The sequence below is a fragment of the Canis lupus genome, chromosome 32, assembly GCF_003254725.2.
Source record: "Canis lupus dingo isolate Sandy chromosome 32, ASM325472v2, whole genome shotgun sequence".
In the NCBI taxonomy this organism is placed as follows: Eukaryota; Metazoa; Chordata; class Mammalia; order Carnivora; family Canidae; genus Canis; species Canis lupus.
In genome coordinates, this window is record NC_064274.1 from 28,715,137 (window position 1) to 28,735,796 (window position 20,660).

General features: G+C 38.0%; 1 protein-coding gene across 15 annotated transcripts in view; it reads left to right on the top strand.

The window, feature by feature from the left end:
- LOC112671623 (eukaryotic translation initiation factor 1-like) overlaps positions 1–20,660 on the top strand; it is a 141,262-nt gene that overhangs the window by 47,269 nt on the left and 73,333 nt on the right. For 9 of the 15 annotated variants that reach the window (XR_003143739.3, XR_004811431.2, XR_007407842.1 and 6 more), the window contains exon 4: positions 19,485–19,572. The exons of 5 other annotated variants lie outside the window; for them this stretch is intronic. The gene's annotated coding sequence lies outside the window, so the exon portion shown is untranslated. Of the gene's footprint in view, positions 1–6,239; positions 6,452–19,484; positions 19,573–20,660 lie in introns of those variants that run through there. One more of the 15 variants, XR_004811437.2, reaches the window with a different exon arrangement.

The following is a 20,660-nucleotide window of genomic DNA, read 5'->3' on the forward strand; positions in this document are numbered from 1 at the left end:
GAGTTCTGTGAAGTCCCAACTCACCACATTTATTAGTTCCTGACTTTTCTAAAGATTATGGACTTGAAACTCATGGTCACTTTTGGTGATCATGATAATTGGCTGTGTTGAGAGAACTGAGGTTTGGAAACTAGCTAAAGGAAGGTATAGGAGATGTTCTTAGATTAGCTCTGTTCTTAGCTGAGGGCTTGTTGGTTGACTGGCATATTGATGGTGCATATGACTTGGGGGCCTGGAACTTGTGTTCTGGAAGAGTCCTTCCTGTGCTGCCTGGCTCATATTCTTCTGGAATGAATTGACTTTGAGTAGCTCTCCTGAATGTTGTGTCTGCATTGAACTGACTCTAGTCTCTGACCAGACAAATTAGGAATTTGTTCTCAATCAAAGTAACAACATGAATTTTTATTGTTTTGATTTTTAAAAAAGCTTTATCTATTTATTTGAGAGAGAGAGAGCATGAGCAGGGGGAGGGGCTGAGGGAGAGGGAGAGAGAGAATCTCAAGCAGACTTCCTCTGAGCCAGAGCCTAAAGCAGGGCTCAATCCCAAGACCCTGGGATCATGACTTGAGCTGAAATGAAGGGTCTACCACTTAACCAACTGAGCCACCCAAGTGCCCTTTATTGTTTTTATTTTTAAAATATAAAATATTTACTAAATTTATTATAGAAAATTTAGCAAAAACAGATAATAAGCACGAAAGAAAAAAGGAAGATCATTGATTTTAAAGTGTAGAATTTCCATTTTTGTTGTTATTGTGTTTTGTATATGTGTATCTAAATACACGGATGTGTGAAATAACATCATCCTTGAGAGTGAGGCATAGCATAGACAAAGAGTCTGGGCTCTGGAGCCAAAGTGCTCAGGCTGGAATCCCAGCTCCACCTGCTAACTGTGTGACCTTGTGCACTTTATCCTTCCACTATGTTTAGTTTGCTTGTCTGTAAAAAGAAGATGATAGAACCTGCCTTGTAGATTTGTTGTGAGGACTGAGTAAGTTAATAATATAAAAACCCTTACAGAACTGTGCTTTGTACACTATTCAATGAATGGTTGCTCTTTTTATTTTATTCAATTGTATATTGTTATACTGTAGTTTACTAACCTTACTGTTTGATGCAAGTGGCTTCTAATTTTTTTATAAAGATTTTATTTATTTATTTATTTTAGAGAGAGAGAGAGAGCCCATGAGTGGGGGAAGAGTAGAGGGAGAGGGACAAGCAGACTCCCTACTGAGCATGGAGCCCAATATGGGGCATGATGTCACCACCCTGAAATCATTACCTGAGCCAAAATCAAGAGTTGGGCGCTTAACTGATTAAGCCACCCAGGCACCCCAAGTGGCTTCTGATTTTTCACAACTGAGATGAAATCTCTTATAAGTTACAACTTCACATATATCCTCAGGATAAATTCTTAGACCTGGAATTGCTGAGTCGGCACATATTTTAAACATATATTGTGAAAATTAAAGTCTTCTCCACATATAGCTAAAGAACACCCACGTAAGTGCACAAACATGTCCCATCTCTCCCTCATGTCAATGCTACTGAGTAGATTGGGCTTTCACATTCTTTACCGAAATGAGAAGTATAGTCTATTTCCATAATATATACAAATCTATGCTCTTCATCTTAAATGCAAAATAAATGCCCTGAGATACTATTAAACTGTGAAAAAATAATTAAATCCAAGGCAAGCATTTTTTTCCACAAATTATTTCACCTGGTTGTGCCTAGGCATGGAAATACATCAACATTGAGCAAATTCTACCACCCCTCCCAAACTCCAAACTGCTCACTACCAGCCCTACTGCTGGACAGCAATAGTGGCAGGGACAGACATTGCCTCAGGGAGAACATGTACTCCCAGTGTGGAGGCAAAGGCCATTCCTGTTTCTCTTTCCCAGCCTTCTTGTCAGGGCAGACTGCAGATCCTGACACTTCCTGCTGTTTGCTTTGAGGCAGATCCTTTCCTTGGCCTGAGGGGAAGATGCTATGTCCATACCTTCAGCCTCCTTACTCTGCTTGAAAAGTTTGATTAGCCTGACTGACAGGGATGCTGATAAGGGAAAGCTACAATGAGCAGTGTTATCAGTCAAAGTTCTACCAGAGACCAGAACCAGCAGGACATTGGAGGCTCTCAGGCAGGAGATGCTGTTCACAAGTAGGATTTCTTCTTCCCAGGAAAAACCTCAGTTTTGCTTTTAAGGTCTTTCTTCTGATTGGAAGAAGCCATCCCAGATTATTGAGGACTATCTCCTTTACTTAAAGTTAACTGATGATAGATGTTAATCACATCTACAAAGTTTTCTCAGCAAAATCTGGACTGATGTTTAGCAACTGGGCATATTAGCTTAGCCAAGCTGACACAGAGGCAGTCACAATAAGAAGCCAGGGTTCATGAACAGAGGTCCAATTCCCAATCCCACCAGGTCCCTGTGCCCCTGGGAGCTCTATAACCAGGCAATGCACAGGATTGCTGAGCTGATGTAGAAGCTGCTCTTACTTAACTCCTCTCCTTCTGAGATAAGAGAGTGCCAACCTCTTCTTAGAGGAAGGCAGAAAGAACTCATTATCTCTATTTTCATGCAGGGCGATTTGGAAATTATAATTCATCAAGTTCATGTTATTAACTATGTTAGAGAAAAGTCTCAAATATCCACTCAAAGGACTGTCGGGAGCCATAGAGGTCTAATTATGACATAACTCGGTGTTTCTAAATAAAACTCCAAGGTGAGTTCAGAGGAGCACTACTTCCATGGGATAGTAAGTAGTAGGTGCAAGGTGAAGATTGCATGATCAAAAACATTTGAAGCAATTTTGGATTGAAGTTAAACATACTTCTTTACAGAAAGACTGAAAAATCTCCTTAGTAGGTTAATGTGAATAGGGACTCTTGAAAGGGCCTGTGGTGTGCAGTATTTCAAGCTTACTTGATTGTGCAATCAAGTTTTTGCTGAGCACATTTTGAGTCTAGTGTCCCATGAAATACGTTAGGAAAAGATGTTATAATCTGTAGTGTTGGCCACTGAGAATACAGATGGGATAAAATTTCTTCCAGATTATCTAATGCACTGCCAGCTAGCACCACTAGCTTCTGTACAAAAGAAGGTTTGTAGAAGTTATTGAACACCCACCCTCATTTACTGGATGTCCGTATGTGCCAGGTATTATGTTAGTGCTGGAACCACAGGGTTGTTCAAGACTGACACAGACCTTCATCTCGTTGAGCTTATGTCTTTCTCTAGACCTGTGTCCTCCTCAGGAAGTGACACCCTGTTTCCTCAGCTGGTCTAGATGGAACTCTAGCAGACTCACCATCAACTCTGGTGCATAGGTTAAAGGATTATAGAAGTGAGACCATGTCTGTGCCTTGGCTGAAGGAAGAAAAGTGCTAAGAAAAATCACATTTGTCTTGCCAGAGAACTAGATCAAAACCAGAAGAAAGAGAATCCTTTCATGTGGGGTGGGCAGTTTGGCAAAAAGCAATGCCTCTAGGATTGATGGAAATAAAAGGTGCCCAATCTCCCCTTCCTGCTGCCAACATTTTCTCTTGACAGCCAGAGACATCCTTGACTGAATATGGGGAGATTCAAATAACTAAAATAACCTTGTTTTTTTTCACAGCTATATAAAGTTAAAAAGCCAGCCAGGAAAGCTGATACCTGTGTTCTTACCTCTAGGTTCCTCAGTCTTACTTTGCTGAAGATGAATTTTAGTCAGCATGAGACACTCTGTTGGTCTTTTAAGAAAAAAAAAAGCCAGATTGTCTGTATTATGCTGGATTGATGATTCCTTGGTTTGCCACACACCATATCTTACTATCAAGCCATCTGGAGCAGCTATAACATATCTAACCAGTGCCTACTTGAGAGTACAGCTGCAGGCTTTCTAGAGTAGATATCCTATCCTGGAGAGTGCTAATTGGCAAAGAGGAAGTGATTCTCCAATACAATCACTGGGAGACAGGAATGACACTGAGGGCTCTCCTTCCTTCTGTCTTACACTTGATATCCATGAACAAATTTGTACTAACCGTGTATTTTATGTGAAGCATAAAAGAAAGAGACATTAAAGTAGGTCAGGTATCTTGGCAGAAGAAATTTAACTCGAAATGGGAAATTATAAGTAGATGTTTTCTCAAGTTGTAATTGGACATGGACTTGAAAATTGTTCCTTTTATGTTTATTTTAATTTCTAGCTTCTCCCCTTTTTTCAGTTACTTTCCCATAATGCTTCCATTTGGCTCAACCATACTCAATTCTTAAATCAGCTCTGATGAGGTCAGTGAGCAGGTTCAGTATTCTTTGGTTTACCAGGTAGTGGGCATTTCTTAATCTTGTTGCTATGGAGTGTTTTGGGGATGAGTACTGACCTGCCCATTCAGTTGTAGCTTCCCCTTAATATTGTCCTCCCATGATTTGACCCCATCCCATCTTGATGTTTAAATGTTGACATTCCTTCTTCTAGATCCCTTTGGGATCTGCAAAAGCTCTTAACTTTGTAGGAGTTGGTCCTCTAGTGAGTCAGTTTCCTCAACCAAACTTTCACTCAGCCTAAGCAAGATTGATCCAAGTGATAGAGAAAATCTTCTCTAGTGGTCAGATGTGACCACTAGGTTGGTAATGCAAGCTCAGGGCCAGTCTATCCGGGTTCTAATCTTGGATCTGTCATTTACGTACTGTATAAGCATCATTAAATCACTTAATCTCACTAGGCCTCAGTTTTCTCATGTATAAAACAGATATATAAGCTTATAGCATTGTTGTGGGGATTAATGAATGGTAAAGCACTTAGGATAGTACATATCACATGTAAATGATCAATAAAGTTAGCTATTATTGTTACTGTTATTTTCTGGTTGGTCTAAGGGGACTCTCAGTTCAATGGGGCAGAATTCATCAATTTAGAGTCTATTCTAAGAGAGTGGTGGGGGGTATGGGAGGTGTTTATCTGGATTGCTGAACTCACACTGTTATTTCATACTTGTAGAACATTCAGGACTGACCCTGGACATGTTCACTCCCCAAATCTGCTATAGTAACTTTGGAGTTAGGAGTTAAAACATGGTCCACTTTAATTTTGGGTACAAAGTACAGACTGTCACCATTGCACATCAAACTCCACCACTGATCCATTAAGCAGGAGCTTAGGCAAGGTAAATAGGCAACCTCTCACCTCTTCTATGCTGGAACACCACTTGGCTGATTACCCCTCCCACCTTTGAACACTAAGCTTTGAACTGTTGCCCAAGACTCTCACACCTTTTCTTTAAGAATACTTCTTAATTTGATTATTACCCTTGGGGAAATCTACTTGCCAAAAATTTCAGCAGTAACTATAGGCTGAGATCCTGGGGGTAAATTAGCATTGGATTTCTGGGCAATTTGCCCTAAATGCTAATATATAAAAATGCATCTGGATAAGGACATTTTTTCTTCTGAATCACCGATTTGTGGCCTAATTTTTATTAACAAGAAGAAAAGTGCTATTTTTAAAAAAACTAAGTTCATTAAGTAGGGTTTACCTAGCTAAATAACAACTAGATGTACCCAACCTGAAGACTGGGACTTGGTGACATTCACCTTTGCATCCCTCACAACTCCTAACTAACTGCCTTGAACGTTGTTGACACCACATAATAGGGTGTGCTGAGAAGTGGATATGTACTGGAGCATAGAATCTTGGGTTCAAATCCATGTTCTACCACTTATCTACCAGTGGTAGGATCTTGACTAAGTGTTTAACTTCTTTGAGAACCACTTCTGAAGAAAATAATGTAAATAAAGTGCCTGACACATTCTCTTCCATTGAATGAATGTTACATGATTGAATCCAGAATTCCCTCCCAATTCCGGAGAACCTCCTGGGCTTTTGAGAAACTTATTTTGCAGTGCTTAGTTTTATAAACTTTTCTCAAAACCCTTGCTATTAGAAAAGAATTCATTTGGTATAACCTAATTTTTTTAATCATAGAGATAATCACATTTGCTCTTTTACTACTCAGTTAAAAAAAACTAATTATGCCTTTGGTAAAAATTAGCCACTTTTAAAAGTAAAATATAAATTATTCTTAAATTGCTTTTGTGAAATCATTAAATCCTTAGAACAGACTTAATTTTTTTTTTTGAGTAACTTTTTACTTCATATGCTTTGAAAAGTCTCAATCCAAGCTTCCAGGCAAAAAACCCAGATTACTCACCAAGAAAGATAATCAAATTGAAATCAACTTTTCATAGGCAAACAGTATAAACTAAGAGATGATGGATTCTAAGGAAAAAGGACCATAGCCCCAGTATTCCACATCCACCCAAATTATCATTTGATTGTGAAGATGTGAGAAGACATAGAAAACATGCTACCTATATACCTTTTATAAAAATACTGAGGGAAGTACTCCAGCCAAATGAAAAATAAACCAGAATAAAGAAATCAAGAAGGAAAGCCAAGGCATACAAGATAGAATGGTGAGTATGAAATTCATATTACCTAACAGGTACTGTCATTGTAAAATTTAATGCAAATTTTAAGGATTTTTATACCAGAGGAGATAGATTATAACAGCAAAACAATCTGTAACTAAAATTTCAGTTTACTTCAGTGAAAGTGGGGAGAGGAGTTAAAATTCTGCTGAAGTTCTGCTCTTGATGGTTGTATGGAGATAGTTTATAGATTTTGAATAATTCTTGACTTTGCTAGAAAAATAGAAGTTCAGTTATATTTCTTAAAGTGAAATAAGCACAAGCTAATAAAGAAAGGAAGTGAAAAGCAGATATAATAAATTGAAGTACAAATTAAGAAGGCAGCAAGAAGTGTAAATCAGTAGTAAGAAGATATGAATGGGCAGAATGAATGTGAGTTCCTTCTCTTCCCCACACCACTCAACAACAAACACACACGCTCACAAGCAAAGGCTTTCCAATTAGGTGAAAAAGCAAGATCACTATTTTCTATTTATAAGAGACATACTTAAAAGTAAATGACAAAGAATTATTTTTAAAAAGAGACATGAAAAGATACATCAGGTACATGCATGCAAAAGGAAATCGGGGATGAAATATATGAGAAAGGAAACATTTAAGACAAAATACATTAAACAGAACAGAGGGGCTATTTTAATATTAATAAAAGATAAAATCCACCCAGAACATATAACCATTAAACACTGGAAAATGCTTCATTGAATTGAAAACTATTTGCAACCAATATGGTAAAAGAAAACTTAGAAAAGCTAGAAAAGTTCTTGCAAATTAATTAGAAGTCAACATTGCAAAAAAAGAACAAGCAACATATACTAACAGGTAGTTTATAAAAGAATAAATACAAATGTCTATTAAACATGTTGAAAGGTCCTTGACCTCTTTATATTCAATGAAATGTAGATTAAAGGCAGAGTGATATATTTTTCACATATCCAGTTGGCAACAATTTTAAAATAGAGTTATTTAGTGTTTATGAGGATATGAGGAAGCCAGTACTCTCAAACAACTCTTGGTGGAAATGTGAACTGAAAAATATTTATTTTTGGAAAAGAGTTTGTTAATATTTATGAAACATTTAAAATGGATCCATTTCTAGGAATTTATCCTACCGATGCATTCACACACCTGCACAAAGATATAGTTATAAAAATACTCAGTATGGCATTATTAGTAGTAAAGAAAAATTAGAAATAACCTATGTTTTCACCAACAGAAATTAAATTTTAGGACTTCTCTACAATGGAATACTATGCAGCTATTAAGAAGAATGAGGTTTGCAATGATATGGAATGATTTCCATAACATATTAATGGGGAAAAAAGCAAATTTCATAGCAGTATATGTGTACTCAGTGTTGTCCTTGGTGTTGGGTATACAAAGGTAAATTCAGGTACAATTTCTTTCTTGAAAGGCCCTCACCATGAAAAAGATCATAGTGTTCCCTTCATAGGTAATTCAAAATAATAATAATGCTAAACTGTGAGGAAGTATGGAAGTAGAACAAAGGACGTTGTCAGCAGCATGTGTGCTTGAGGACTGAAGAACATACGTCCAGGCAATTCTTGGATACCAGCTGGGTGTCCTACAATTCAATTCAATTCTGACACTGTCTACCTAGAGATAGCATTAGATTCCACAGATTAGTGGCTCAGTTCGACAAGCCTGCCCTCCACTTCAGATGTCAATAGAAAGCCCAGGCTGTTACCTGTGCTTCTGTTGGACTAGCTGTGAATCAGAGGTTCCCATGACTCCCTCTTTGGGTTTGATTAACTTGGTAGAATGGCTCACAGAACTCAGAGAAACGTTTTATTTACTAGCTTACCAGTTTAAAAGGATATAACTTAGGAGAAGCTGAATGGAAAAGATTCATAAGGCAAGGTGTGGAGAAGGGTGCAGAGCTTCTATGAGCTCTTCCAGGGCACCACCCTCCCCACGTTTCCCTATTTTCACCAATCCAGAAGCTCTTGAAACTCTGTCCCTTTGAGTTTTTACAGAGGCTTCATTACATAGGCATGACTGATTAAATCATTGACATTGGTGAATGATTCAAACTCCGCCCCCTCTTCTCCCCAGAGGTCAAGGGCAGGACTGAAAGTTTCAGCCCCCCAGTCACATTGGTTGGTTCTCCTGGCAACCAGCCCTCCTCCTTAGGTGCTTTCCAAAAATCATCTAATTAACATAACAAAAATCACCTAGTTTTATTGCTCTCATTACTTAGGAAATTCCAATGGTTTCAAGGGCTCTGTGCCAGAAATGGGGATGAAGACTTGATATGTATTTATTATAAATCACAATATCATAGGACCTGTTGGAATATAGATAATGTGGGCTGACAGTTTCTTCTTTGGAAAGCATAAAAAGAAAGCTTGGAGACCTTCATGATTTACTAGAAAGACATTCTGGACAAGCTTTAGTGACGTGCTATGGGCCACAGCAATTCTCTGCCATCTACCCCCACAATGAAGTCTGGGATTTTCCACAGAGCTGCAGGGTCTTATCTTCAGGCAGAGGGCTCTATGCAGTATGTGTCCTATCTGAATGTTGTTTAGATAGTATTTTTTAAAGGACTAAAAGAGTAAGAAATCATTTGACTGGTTTCTACCCTTTAATACATGGAATTTCCTATCCCATTACACTTTAAGTGTTAACTCACTCATTCCCTTGGTACTTGACCCATGGCCAGCACCTGGCTTTTCCATGTCTCCATGATTGGCACATTGTCTTGCTTTTTTTTTTGTCTGAAAGGCCCTGGCTACTCTTCTTCAGTTTTCAGCTGAGATGCAGACTCCTAACTGAAGCTGTCCTAGCTGCCTGTGCAAGTCTTGGCTAGTATCTGTCTTCACATCAGTTGTAGCATAGATCGTGTTGTTTGGTTCTGGTTTGTTTGTGGGCCTGATTCCTCCATGAGGCTAGAGCGTTTGAAGACAAGTTGGCACCCAGCACAGGGCTTGACATAAGATTGGTACACATTCAATAAATACTTTCTGAGTCATTTAGTGATTGAGTGAATAGGATACCTCTTTTTTTTGAGATATAAGTGAAGCAGGAGAGGAGGTGTGATGACATGGCCGATTGGTTGTCAGGACAGAAGTAGACTTGCTCATAGGCACCTGTTATCTCAGTGAAGGGGAGGTTAAGCCACCTGCTGAGAGCAGGGGAGGCAGGGAGCTGGTTGGACCCTTGAGGAAAGTGATAAAGATTTGGAACAGCTGTTATGGAGAACGGAAATGGAGTAGATGAGAAACCCTTGAGGGCCCAGTTAAGATTGGAGCTCATAAATTTATAATGGAGCCCAGTAACATGAATATGTAATTTTCTCCAGAAAGGCTTAGCAGACCTGAACCAGAAATAGATAAAATAATGCTAGTTCCTATTTATTCATGCCTACTACATGCCCAGCATCTATGCTATATAATTAAAGTGCCCATTCTCTATTCCTCATAGCAAAGCCTGAAATATAGTAATTATTATTTCCATGATGTGGATGGAGAAACTGGGGTCTGTCGAGATTAATAACTTTATTAAAGTCACACAGCTGACAGCTGGCCAAAGCAGATGCAAACCACAGGCTGATTCTAAAGGCTAATACTTTGTCTGGAGCCATGCCATCTACTGATGCTTCCATGAATCCAGCTGGGTTTAAACTGAGTTGGGTTTTATCTTGGTGAAGGCAATGAAAGGACAAAGGAAACTAGAAAGGCAGATACTGGCTAGACTGTTGCCATAATGACTAAACATGGATCTAGGTGAGCTAGTATCTGAATCCAGGTATGTTTGGTGGCCTCCAAGTGATGAGAAACTAAAAGTATCAGCAATATCAAAGACTAGCTTTAAAAAAATAAAGGAGTGGGGAAAGGGCATAGATAGAAAGCTGTGGTTTGCTTTTAGGAGTCTTAAGTGACCCAGTTCTAGGTGATGTAAAGCTAAAGTGTAGCTATGGGAAAGGATGTGAATGAACCAGAATTAAGAAGGCCATAGAACTACAAAATCCTTCTGTATTGTTTCTCGGAAGGTCAACACCTGGCATAGTTTAAATGCTCAATATTTACTGAGCGAATTAATGAATGAAAGGATAGCCACACACGCAGAACTATAAAGTAGTGAGACTTCTTATGGGGTATGTGAGCGTTTATCACTCTTTTATAATACCACTGTACCCATAATCTAATGAAGTAGAGATAGAGTAAAAACTGAAGTTTGCCATCTAAAATAAAAACAAAATACTCCCCTGAAGTGACTGATTTTGGAGAGTAAGAGTTACAGGAGCTCAAGCATTTGAAAGCCTTTTCAATTGGAAGAGAAAAGAAAGTTCAGCAAAAACAGTTATTGTTATCATGGACAAGAAGAATGGTGACAAAATTTAGAAAGGGCAGTCTTCTGCATGTTCTGTTGTTTGTTCATACCCTGTTACATGAGTTAACGTCTATATGCTCCTTTAGCAAAGAAAGTATGAGTAGATTGTTTCATGTGTTATATCACGGACCCAGGCTTGGTCAACACTTTCCTGCTTTGAGAACTGTAATCAGGTCTTCTTTAAGTCTTATTTAAGCTAAGTCATGATTATCCTCCACAAGTGGTATATAAAACAGAATCCTGATTCATGAATTAGTTCATTGTTTTTCCCTGCTGATGTTTGATTGTTAGGTATAACATACATGCATGCCAAGTGATGAGAGATGAAACAGCATGATGTAATCTTGCTGTGTTTCAAAGAGTAAAGCCTCCAGGGTATTGGTAAACACACAGCTAAACAGAGCTTCACAATACACTTCTGTGTTTTATGGTTCTGTCAAAATCAAAGGAAATGTATTTACTTTGGAACAAATAATTGTGGGAAATTTCTATAGTGTCCCTGTGGCTTGTTTTTCATGGTAACTAGAATTCCCTTTGGTGTGTGAATAACATTGTATAAGTAAGCAGTCTTGGATGAAGGACAAGATGTATTCCAGCCTTAATTATGGTATAGAGGATTTTACCCCAGGCTTCTTCACTTGTCAAGAAATAGCCATGGAAAGGTGCATTACTGTTCCACAGTTAAGAGAATTAACGCTCTTAACTGAACAAACTCTTGGTGAAATATAAGAAAATGATTATTTCTCCACTCTGAATTCTTAGATCATTAAAACTAAAAGATAGCCTTGGCTCTCTGTACTTTGTTCCCTTTATAATAATTTTGCAGGAGAGAGGGTAACCTCCATGCAACCTGGCTATCTGGCTCTGGCATTTTCTATGTACTTGCAAACAGAATTCAGTTCTTTCCTGCTTAACTATGTGATATGATGTGATATGATGGTTACTCTAGAATATACCTATGAAAGGAACACTCTAAGAAACAAAATCTATGAACCAAGAATTTTTAACACTCTTCAGGTCATGCTTTGCTCCTACCTTTCTTCTAGTATAATAAAAACTTAACACTTTAAATTTGTCTAAAATGACAGAAAGACTCTCACTCTTTAGACACTCTTAGATATCACCCTGCATGGCATGAGGTAGAAATAGAAATTGTTGTCTGAAACCTGGAGAGATCAGACAGAGAGATCACACCCTCAGTTTTCTGAAGGCTCAGTTGATTCTTATACTATGATTGAATGTTATTATTCTAATTATAAAGCATTTATATTGTGAAACTGGCAAGTATGGGGTTAATTGATGACACTAATATGGATATGTCAAGGCAGAAGTAATGATACACTTTGGAAGACAAGAATGCATTAGAACAGATTGTCAGCAGAATCACAGTAAAAGTGAGTTATAGCAAAAGCATGGACAAACCAGCAACATGTAAAAAACTCCTAAAACTCATGAAAACATACTATTAATCTTGAATTTTATTCTGCTGTGGTTAGAAGAGTGTGCGTCATGGTCATTGACAGCTAGGACCGGAGATTATAGACATATCTGCATTCTAGGTATGTTTTCCCCAAATTTTTATTGCTGTCTTTCTTCAGAATACTGAAAGAATTAGTTAAATTCATTCATTGCTATATCGGGGAACTACTTTTAGAAATAAAGACGATTGTATGAACCATAAGATCTATGATTCATTTCACACAAAATGGAAAATTTACATATTATAAATCAAGATAGTTATATAAAACACCATATACTGTCATTATGCTCTAAAAATTAAGAGTACTTCAGGGAAGATGAAAAAGAACCCATGTGATTTGTAATTTACATCCTGAAGTTTCTTCCTTTTTCTGAAAATCAAGAACATTTTTTTCCTCCTTTTAAATCAACAACACACAATTGTGAGAATTGGGTGGTGTTTAATTCTTATGAGAAGTTCACTGAAAAAGCCTAACTCTATTCTATTTAACCTTGGTTTCAAATGATTTCTCTAGTATCTTGTATTTTCCTTGGTGATCTGTAAGTAAGGCACTGTTATTAGAGCTCCATGGCTGGAAGGCAGATTGCATAGGCATAAGATATGAGTGGGTGGCCAGGAAGTGGAAATCAACGAGTATAGGTTTGTTTCAAGAAGTTGGCAGTGAAGAAAAGAAAAGAGAAAAGAAAATGGAAGATAGCTCAAGGGGTAGCATATCAAGGGAATGCTCTTTTAGGATTGGAAGAGAGATTATAGCTTGCTTGTAGGCTGAAGGGGAAGGACCAGTGGAGAGGATGAAAGAGAAGACTCAAGTGAATGACAACTGATATGAAGTGCTCCAAGAAGATGAACTGGCCAAGAGCAAGGTCACAAGCATAGTGGTTAGTTAGCCTTGGAGAGCAGGAACCTGTTCTGTTCTCTGTGCTGGGAAGAAAGAAAGAGAAAATGGATGGGAGTTTAAAGATATTTTGAAGAGGAAAGGGGCAAGTTAAAAGATCTATCCCGTGGCTTTGGCTGAGGTAATGTGGTAGGAGGATTTGGAGAAAAGGAAATGATGTGGAATTGGCTTTGTAGGGAATGTAATTGGGTTTCACTGAATGAAAGTACTATTACATAGGAAAATTTGCCAGTTGAGATTGGATTGGACTTAATGGAACTATTCGGTTTTTGAATTATTTCTATTTTTATTTTTAATCGTTTCCAATAATGGTTAGAACCTTGGGAGAAGAAAATGTGACTGTGGATTGTTTGAAGACCCAGGTTAGGAATGCTTTAGTAAGACTGGAGAACATGGGCTAAGGGAATAAATGACACTAGATAGAGATATTAAAATGGCATAAATGGGATCAATGAATAGTAAGAATAGGGAATGTTTTGGGAAATGAAGAAAAATGAGGGCAGAGAGCAGGTTTCATAGGGCAGAGAGCAGGGCAGAGAGTAGGGATTGGAGGTTATCATCAATAAGGGGCATTTAAGAGTTTAAGATCCTGAAGCTGAGCAATTCCAAATTATAGATAATCAGATATACAATGGAGGGGTCTGTTTATAGGGAGGGCAAGTAGAAAAGTTGAGGTGATCAGGTTATATAAGGTATGGGCCCTGGAGAGGAAGACATAATGGACATGGAGGTGCCTGCAGGACGTGAGCTTCTGTTATACCAGTACTTATCTCCTTGATAGCACTCATAATAAATAATGTTCTCTTATTATGTATCTACCTTCCCACCAGACTGCTAACTCATAGAACTTGAATAATGTCTTATTTATCTTTATATTCCTAAGTGCATGATGCAGTTTCATGTACCTATTAATGCAGCATAATTGTTAAATACATGAGTAAGAACAAAATTCAAATCAAGTATAATTTATGAAAGAGCTAAGAAACATGGCAGCAAAAAAATGGAGGAAAGTGATATATATGGATGGTTTTCAACTGAGAGGTAAGCAGATGTTAGGATGACTGAACTAAGTTTGTGATTGGGATACGCTCATCTCAAAGGTGATAGGTTATGGAATGAGTAGTTACCATTAGAAAGGATTTTTAGAGAAATGGTATCTTCAGGGGCAAGCCAGCATTGAGGAAAAAAGACAAAATGTGCGTTTACATCGAGATAGAGGTTCCACAGGGCATGTGGAAGACCCTGGTGGGTTTGTAGGAATTCATGTTGTGGGGAGGGATGAAGTTGAGCCAAATTGGAAATAGAGTATGAGAAGTAATGACAGAGGGTGGAAATTTCCATGTTAGGGCAATAGTTCAGGAATAAGAAGGAAGACAAAGATAGGGAGGCAGGCTGAAGAAGCAATGGTGATTCTGACAGCTTGTTGAACAGCATTTATCAAGACCTTATTAAATGCTAGGTAGGCATTGAAAGAAGCGCTTTTCATGAATTATCTCATGGATTCCCACAGCAATAATATGAAATAGATAACATCATTTCTATTTTCTGGAAGGTGAAATAATCTTCCCAAGGTCACACTGTTGGCCAATAGCAGGCCTAGGATTCAAACCTCCGGAGCCTATTCTCTTAATCATTCATTATGCATTCAGCCTTCACAATAAAGCCCCCAAGTTCCAACAAGTAGTGTTGCCTTTTCGCAGACACTTTCCATGTGTCGTCCAGGGGTGAAAGTTCTAAGAACTCAGGAGATTTCAGGCTCTTTTTCTTTTAGGTAGTAATCAAGAGAAGGACATTCATTTTTATTTAGCCTGGGGTGGGTAATCTTCAAAGCACCATGCTGAGTCACAGTTTGGGAAAGTACTTGAAAGACTGAGACAATTGCAACATGTATAGATTATTGATTTTGTTTATTTTTCTTTTCTTAAGAAAGGCCTAGTAATTATGGAAAATATGTAGCTTTGAGGGAAGAAAAAATGCCTTGCAGACTAAAAAAGACAAAGGTATTGATGAACTTCCATGAAGAGACTGAGGTGTGTGTGTGTGTTGCAAAATGGGAGAACTGTCAGTTGTGTATGGAGGTATGTGGTTTTCATAGTACGTAAAGCTGAACCAAGTGTTTCCCTATGGTGACAAAACTGGAGGAAGCCCAGACTAAATACTCTTAATTGTAAATTGTGCCTCATATATATGTTTGAATGGGCTGTGTTGTGTTCAGTGAAAGGGTTGAGCAAAGACAGAAGGGCCTGTAGGGTGTCTGGCATGCACAGGAGAGACTGGTCCAGCATCTGGGGGTGCTAAGTGGTTTGGGGCTAATGGAGAAAGTGGAAACAGGGACTTTAACAGGGCACCAAGAGCTTCATTTGGGAGCTCAAAAGGTTATCATGTGTGGGCAAAGAGGAATTTATAATTGGGAAAATACCATCAAGAAACAGAACACATGAATGTGGGCTCTAGTATGTTCTCCTGGCACCGTGGAGTACTTCAACCACACGGTGGTCCTCACTCTTGGGCATGTGGAAAGAGGTATTCACTCTCTAATACCTGAGGCAGTGGGGGGGGGGATTTGACTTGAAAAACAATTCATAACAAACTATATGAGACATTTTTAGTGTGTGTTCTGGGAACATGTTGAGAAGTTTGCAACTCCTATCATTTTGGCTTTCCCTGAGCCTCAGTGTATTTGAGTGTTGATAAGTGGATCAGTTACGGAGGTGCAATTAATGCACCACTCAGCTGCAATTAATGAATCTTGCTCACTTTAAAGATCTTTATTTCATAATTATTTGGTACAGTGCTAGGTACTGCATATGAAAATCTAGATCTAGATTCTACTACTTAGCAGGTGAAATGTGACTTTAAGTAGATAATGAGTCTCAGTTACTCATCTAAATATGGGAATAATCAAACCTACCTCCCAATATTTTTGTGAGGACCCAGTGAGAGTCCATGGGCAGAGTACATAGCACAGGGACTGTCCCACAGTGGGTCTCTAATAAATGTTACTATTCTCCCTTTACCCTTCTCTCACACTTTAGTGTTGGTATGATTCTGATCACGTATATTTGACTCTGCTGCTGCATAGTCTGTCCATTAGACATATTAGATTTGTTATTTATCTCTAGACCATTCAGAAAAGAGGGTTGGTGTTTTGATTGCTCAAGGAAATGTGTCTAGATCAAATTAATTAAGAAATGGCTATGTTGAAATCTTTTTTTACCATTAAAAGAGTAAGAGCAGTACATGACAGAGGAAAAAAAAAATCCATGGTTTTGTTTGAAAACCCAAGAAAACATATAGGGAATAGTATTGAAATAGTTTTCCAAGCCACTATGAAACTTCTAGATCATAACCCTTTGCCAAATAACCACTTGGAAAAATATATATTTGTATAATTAAAGCTAAACATACACATACCCTGTTACCCAATACATTTACTCTTCCGCATATACTCAGTAGATATGAGTACCTGTGTCCACTAGAGGATATGTACAGGAATGTTCATAGCAGCTTTATTCATAATGGCTCCAAACTGAAAACAATCTGTAGGCCCATCACCAGTAGAATGTATATATAGTTTGTGGTATTTTCATATAATAGAATACCCACAAGAAAAAAAGAACAAATTAATAATATTTATAATATCATGTATGAATCTCATAGATATAATATTGAATGAAAAAGTCAGACATAAGTAGTACATACTGTATGCGATGAATTAAAAGTGGCCACATATTTTTGCAACTATTCTTAACAGGATACAGAGTTTATATGTTCCTTCCTTGAATATCAGTTGCTGTTATGACTTGCTTTGGTCATCGGGATATGAGGTGGGGGGGAGGTACCATTGTATGACTCCTCAACCTGGGTCTCAGAGGCTTGTAGCACTTACCCTCTTAGAACACAGATGTCACATGATAATGCCTAGTCTGTTCTGCTAGACACATACAGCCCAATTAACAGCAAAAACCACTAGGTATTTATTTGAGCCTTGTTAGATCATGAGCCACCAAACTGAGTTGCCACATAACTGTAGCCACATAAGTGACCCCAGCTGAGAAAAGCAGAAGAACTTCCCAGCTGAGCCCAAGCCAAATTGCCGACCCAGAGGATTATGAACAAATAATGGTTGTTTTAAACAATTAAGTTTTGGGGTGGTTTGTTATATAGGAAAGATAACTGATATAGTGTACGATTTTATTCATATGAAGTTCAAAAATAGGATAATCTATAATAATAGAGGTCAGAATAGTAGTTATCTTTGGTGGGACACTGGAAGTGGCATAAGGAGGAAGCCTCCCCAGAAATGCTTTACTTATTGAGCTGGTTAATGGTCACACAAATTGATTCTCTTGGTAAAAATTCATCAAATTGTACAGTTGAGCAATTGAGATTATTGTGCTGTACTATAATACCTTAATTAAAGCATACACACACATACACACACAGAGTGCACATGATCCAGAATCTTGAGAGATACAGGTATGACACTAGATGGATGAATTAACAAACAAGAATGTAGGGACTGGCAGAGTCAGCAAAACACCAGAAACTATAGTCGGACTGTTGAAGATGGAAGCCATTCATTTAAAATATACTTATTACCTGGGATCCCTGGGTGGCGCAGCGGTTTGGCGCCTGCCTTTGGCCCGGGGCGTGATCCTGGAGACCCGGGATCGAATCCCACATCGGGCTCCCGGTGCATGGAGCCTGCTTCTCCCTCTGCCTGTGTCTCTGCCTCTCTGTCTCTCTCTGTGTGACTATCATGAATAAATAAATAAAATCTTTAAAAAAATAAATAAATAAATAAAATAAAATATACTTATTACCCACCTACTTTGGACAGACACTCTGCTGGGGATAAACACTTGAATAAAATACAATCTGACCTCGCAAATTACATGTGCTAAGCCAGGCCAGACAAAGACAAAGATGAAAACTAAATGATATTGTTTTACCTCAAATAGTGGGCAACTGAGGACATAAAATGTAATTAAGAACTAGAGTATAAATCCCAGCATAGTCTTTGAGAGATAAACTGAATAAATACTGCTTATTAAAGTTCATATCCATCAACAAACCCACAGAATTATGTCATTTTGTATAATATATATAGTATGTGTTTGTGAGACTTGAAGCTACCACTGAGTTTAGGAATTGTCCAAATTGAAAGTTCTGCTCATCCCTTGGTTAGATCATATTTTAATACTTTTGTCAATGAGCTTGACATTGCAGCATATCAAAGCAGAGAGTGGTTAATCAATTTCATTCACCCTTTATTCACTATCAATTACAATGTTAAGTTTCTAGAAAAATATGACAGTGCACTCAGCTTCCACAAAAGGTAGAATTGTTCAGTGAGCTGGATGAAGGCTGAGAATGAAGCCAACACAGAGGAGAGCAGGCTGTGAGGTAGAGAGGTGGAGTTCTGATGACATTGTTTGAGCCTCCAAATCCAGCTGTACTGAAGTATACAGAATTTTCCTTTATTATATATTTGGCTTTTTGCCACTTGCAGGAACCCTAACCACAAAAGTCAGCTTGACTGTCCTTCCTTCCTCCTGCCCCTTGTTGGCTGCTAGCTAAACACTTACTGTCTCTTCCTGGACACAAAACTGTCTAGGGTTATCGTCTTTCTTCCAGGCAATTTCATATAGAGTAAAGGTGTGATAGATGAAGGTAGTGGCTGAAAGACTGGGAAATGGTAACAATGGCAAGATATAGAATTTTTCTTATTTGAAAATATGAAGTCTAATTGCCATCTTGTCAATGACCCAAATGTTGGCACTGGCAGTGTCATAGTGCTTATATATGGATATAACCCTACCACACACATAAATTAAAGATAAAGCTTAGGGTAGGGTGAACAAATAATAAACAACTTTAATACATTTATTTTACCTTTTAACCACTCAATTAATTAACCTATTAACTTCCAATTGTGAATTGTAACCACCTGTACTTTCTTAAGATAATTGGAATCATTGCTATTTATCAAGAGGTGTTCTTTAGTTTATTATGTGTTGCTTGTATAATTAATTTATTACTTTATAGTAGACCATTATATATGTGAGCTTCATGTATTTCAATTCAAGGAAAATTTATGTTAGTCACAAGAAGTGACAAGTGTCAGGAATGACATGGCCCTTATCCTCAGGGAATTTGTAACTTAGAAAGACAGACATATAAACTGGAAATCAGTTAGGACATGGTGTCAGTTTCATGTAGTAGTATTATATATAGTCTATTATCCAAATGTATATGTAAATAAAAGTAGAGAGTTCAAAATTAAGCAGGCGAGGAGAAACTGCTTCTGTCACATGCTGTATTACAATCTCTTTCTTGCTAGTCTTCCAAACTAGAAGGTGAGTCTCCATCATCAGGCTAATGTGTTAATCACCTTGTATTCTAAACCTTTGCACAGTGCCTGGATTAAAAGTGTTTTGCTGAATTGCATTAATATTGTAGCTGTGTCCTTGGTTCATTTAACTTTATAAATACATAGTATATCCATCTCTCTTGACTGCCGGCTGCCTTTCTGTGTTCAGAGGAAACAAGTAGATTCCTAAATCTTGCCTTTTGCTTTTAACATGTGCTGGGCACCAGGCCAAGCAATGGCCAGGTGGACAGGCAGACAGGAGTCTAGAAAGTTTATACCAAAGGTCAAGGAAAGGTGGATGGCCTTGAGTTCAGCCAGGCATGAGAAACATGATGGGCCCAAATTCAAGAAGTCAAGGGTCTGGGCAGGCAGCCAAGGCAGCTCTAGGAACAGAGTCGGAGGAAGGGGGGCTGTGCGAGTAGGTGAATGGGCAACTAATTCTCATGCGAGGCTCCAGTCAAGTTAAGAGCTTACTCCTTTGAGAGTAAAATTAAATCTTAGCAAATGGGAAATGCAGAGGGCTCTTGAGTGAATCCGGCTGACTGTATGGTGAAGCTCCAAGGTGTTCCTTAAGGCACCTCACCCCATATTTTTTCCTACTGACAGGAGCCTCTCACTCATGTGAACAAAGCATTATTCTTTAAATTACTTCTATAAACAGAATTCTAACAAATGAATTCACAAATAGCTACTTCCTGTTTATGTGCATTAAACAAAGTATAAATTTTAGGTCTAAATCCAGTCATAAAGCTGGATACAAAATATATATTCATGCATGTTTATAGGAACACCACACACACATGCTTGCATGCACAGAACTAGAGAGAAAATATCATCAAATCATTATGCTAGAACCCGAAAATATAGAGCAATACGCACTATTACTTTGAATCTTAATTTATGGAAATGAAAATAAGGTTTTTTTTGTCAGGGACACTGAACCTACTTAGCACACTTACATTGTGTGGCTCTGGGTTGGACTGACAAATTTGTAGAAATTGTTCAACATTAATCCTTAGAATTTATAGTTAAGTTCTTTGAACCTGACATTAAATTTCCTGAATCAGTTTCACA